Genomic DNA, 2,500 nt, shown 5'->3' on the forward strand with positions numbered 1-2,500 from the left:
ACAGCCACACCACACTGGATACGCCCAATCTCATCTGATCTTGGAAGCTAAGCAGTGTTGGGCTTGGTTAGTACTTGGATGGGAGACCACCTGGGAATACAAGGTGCTGTAGATATTTTTATACTGCCAACACCGTTCTGTTGATGCATTCCATTTTCAAACGTATTCATTTATGAACCAGTAGTTAGAAGTAGAAAAGTTCTAACAGAAACCACAAAGCTCAGTTACAGCCACACCACACTGGATACACCCAATCTCATCTGGGCTTGGAAGCTAAGCAGTGTTGGGCCTGGTTAGTACTTGGAAGGGAGACCACCTGGGAATACAAGGTGCTGTAGATATTTTTATACTAACAACACCGTTCTGTTGATGCATTCCATTTTCAAACGTATTCATTTATGAACCAGTAGTTAGAAGTAGAAAAGTTCTAACAGAAACCATAAAGCTCATCTACAGCCACACCACACTGGATATGCCCAATCTCATCTGATCTTAGAAGCTAAGCAGTGTTGGGCCTGGTTAGTACTTGGATGGGAGACTACCTGGGAATACAAGGTGCTGTAGATATTTTTATACTACCAACACCGTTCTGTTGATGCATTCCATTTTCAAACGTATTCATTTATGAACCAGTAGTTAGAAGTAGAAAAGTACTAACAGAAACCATAAAGCTCTTCTAAAGCCACACCACACTGGATACGCCCAATCTCATCTGATCTTGGAATCTAAGCAGTGTTGGGCCTGGTTAGTACTTGGATGGGAGACCATCTGGGAATACAAGGTGCTGTAGATAATTTTATACTGCCAACACCGTTCTGTTGATGCATTCCATTTTAAAACGTATTCATTTATGAACCAGTAGTTAGAAGTAGAAAAGTTCTAACAGAAACCAAAAACTTGATCTACAGCTACACCGTACTGGATACGTCCAATCTCATCTGATCTTGGAAGCTAAGCAGTGTTGGGCCTGGTTAGTACTTGGATGGGAGACCACCTGGGAATACAAGGTGCTGTGGATATTTTTATACTGCCAACACCGTTCTGTTGATGCATTCCATTTTCAAACGTATTCATTTATGAACCAGTAGTTAGAAGTAGAAAAGTTCAAACAGAAACCACAAAGCCCATCTACAGCCACACCACACTGGATACGCCCAATCTCATCTGATCTTGGAAGCTAAGCAGTGTTGGGCCTGGTTAGTACTTGGATGGGAGACCACCTGGGAATACAAGGTGCTGTAGATATTTTTATACTGCCAACACTGTTTTGTTGATGCATTCCATTTTCAAACGAATTCATTTATGAACCAGTAGTTAGAAGTAGAAATGTTCTAACAGAAACCATAAAGCTCATCTACAGCCACACCACACTGGATACGCCCAATCTCATCTGATCTTGGAAGCTAAGCAGTTTTGGGCCTGGTCAGTACTTGGATGGGAGACCACCTGGGAATACAAGGTGCTGTAGATATTTTTATACTGCCAACACCGTTCTGTTGATGCATTCAATTTTCAAATGTATTCATTTATGAACCAGTAGTTAGAAGTAAAAAAGTTCTAACAGAAACCATAAAGCTCATCTACAGCCACACCACACTGGATACGCCCAATCTCATCTGATCTTGGAAGCTAAGCAGTGTTGGGCCTAGTAAGTACTTGGATGGGAGACCACCTGGGAATACAAGGTGCTGTAGATATTTTTATACTGCCAACACCGTTCTGTTGATGCATTCCATTTTCAAACATATTCATTTATGAACCAGTAGTTAGAAGTAGAAAAGTTCTAACAGAAACCACAAAGCTCATCTACAGCCACACCACACTGGATACGCCTAATCTCATCTGATCTTGGAAGCTAAGCAGTGTTGGCCTGGTTAGTACTTGGATGGGAGACCACCTGGGAATACAAGGTGCTGTAGATATTTTTATACTGCCAACACCGTTCTGTTGATGCATTCAATTTTCAAATGTATTCATTTATGAACCAGTAGTTAGAAGTAGAAAAGTTCTAACAGAAACCACAAAGTTCATCTACAGCCACACCACACTGGATACTCTCAATCTCATCTGATCTTGGAAGCTAAGCAGTGTTGGGCCTGGTCATTACTTGGATGGGAGACCACCTGGGAATACAAGGTGCTGTAGATATTTTTATACTGCCAACACCGTTCTGTTGATGCATTCCATTTTCAAACGTATTCATTTATGAACCAGTAGTTAGAAGTAGAAAAGTTCTAACAGAAACAACAAAGCTCATCTACAGCCACACCACACTGGATACGCCCAATCTCATCTGATCTTGGAAGCTAAGCAGTGTTGGGCCTGGTTAGTACTTGGATGGGAGACCACCTGGGAATACAAGGTGCTGTAGATATTTTTATACTGCCAACACCGTTCTGTTGATGCATTCAATTTTCAAATGTATTCATTTATGAACCAGTAGTTAGAAGTAGAAAAGTTCAAACAGAAACCACAAAGCTCATCTACAGCCACACCACGC

The 2,500-nt window shown here is 41.3% G+C and overlaps 8 non-coding genes and 4 pseudogenes across 8 annotated transcripts in view; all 12 read left to right on the forward strand.

The window, feature by feature from the left end:
* Positions 1–115, forward strand: part of LOC134902208 (5S ribosomal RNA) — a 119-nt gene extending 4 nt beyond the window's left edge. Inside the window, exon 1 of the ribosomal RNA XR_010175678.1 lies at positions 1–115. This exon is cut by the window's left edge and continues 4 nt beyond it. This is a non-coding gene — a ribosomal RNA (5S ribosomal RNA).
* A 107-nt stretch (positions 116–222) lies between these two features.
* Positions 223–341, forward strand: LOC134889206 (5S ribosomal RNA; annotated as a pseudogene).
* Positions 342–448: 107 nt separating this feature from the next.
* On the forward strand, positions 449–567 carry LOC134887753 (5S ribosomal RNA; annotated as a pseudogene).
* Positions 568–674: 107 nt separating this feature from the next.
* On the forward strand, positions 675–793 carry LOC134892630 (5S ribosomal RNA; annotated as a pseudogene).
* A 107-nt stretch (positions 794–900) lies between these two features.
* On the forward strand, positions 901–1,019 carry LOC134887527 (5S ribosomal RNA; annotated as a pseudogene).
* Positions 1,020–1,126: 107 nt separating this feature from the next.
* LOC134900562 (5S ribosomal RNA) lies at positions 1,127–1,245 on the forward strand. The gene has a single exon (XR_010174074.1). It is a non-coding gene; the product is annotated as a 5S ribosomal RNA (ribosomal RNA).
* Positions 1,246–1,352: 107 nt separating this feature from the next.
* LOC135069387 (5S ribosomal RNA) lies at positions 1,353–1,471 on the forward strand. The gene has a single exon (XR_010255570.1). It is a non-coding gene; the product is annotated as a 5S ribosomal RNA (ribosomal RNA).
* A 107-nt stretch (positions 1,472–1,578) lies between these two features.
* LOC134901729 (5S ribosomal RNA) lies at positions 1,579–1,697 on the forward strand. Its single transcript, XR_010175212.1, has one exon. It is a non-coding gene; the product is annotated as a 5S ribosomal RNA (ribosomal RNA).
* Positions 1,698–1,804: 107 nt separating this feature from the next.
* On the forward strand, positions 1,805–1,922 carry LOC135068879 (5S ribosomal RNA). The gene has a single exon (XR_010255070.1). It is a non-coding gene; the product is annotated as a 5S ribosomal RNA (ribosomal RNA).
* Positions 1,923–2,029: 107 nt separating this feature from the next.
* LOC134886479 (5S ribosomal RNA) lies at positions 2,030–2,148 on the forward strand. The gene has a single exon (XR_010170560.1). It is a non-coding gene; the product is annotated as a 5S ribosomal RNA (ribosomal RNA).
* A 107-nt stretch (positions 2,149–2,255) lies between these two features.
* On the forward strand, positions 2,256–2,374 carry LOC134900563 (5S ribosomal RNA). The gene has a single exon (XR_010174076.1). It is a non-coding gene; the product is annotated as a 5S ribosomal RNA (ribosomal RNA).
* Positions 2,375–2,481: 107 nt separating this feature from the next.
* LOC135070517 (5S ribosomal RNA) overlaps positions 2,482–2,500 on the forward strand; it is a 119-nt gene continuing 100 nt past the window's right edge. The window contains exon 1 of the ribosomal RNA XR_010256679.1: positions 2,482–2,500. This exon is cut by the window's right edge and continues 100 nt beyond it. This is a non-coding gene — a ribosomal RNA (5S ribosomal RNA).

This window comes from Pseudophryne corroboree, chromosome 3, assembly GCF_028390025.1.
Source record: "Pseudophryne corroboree isolate aPseCor3 chromosome 3, aPseCor3.hap2, whole genome shotgun sequence".
Classification (NCBI taxonomy): domain Eukaryota; kingdom Metazoa; phylum Chordata; class Amphibia; order Anura; family Myobatrachidae; genus Pseudophryne; species Pseudophryne corroboree.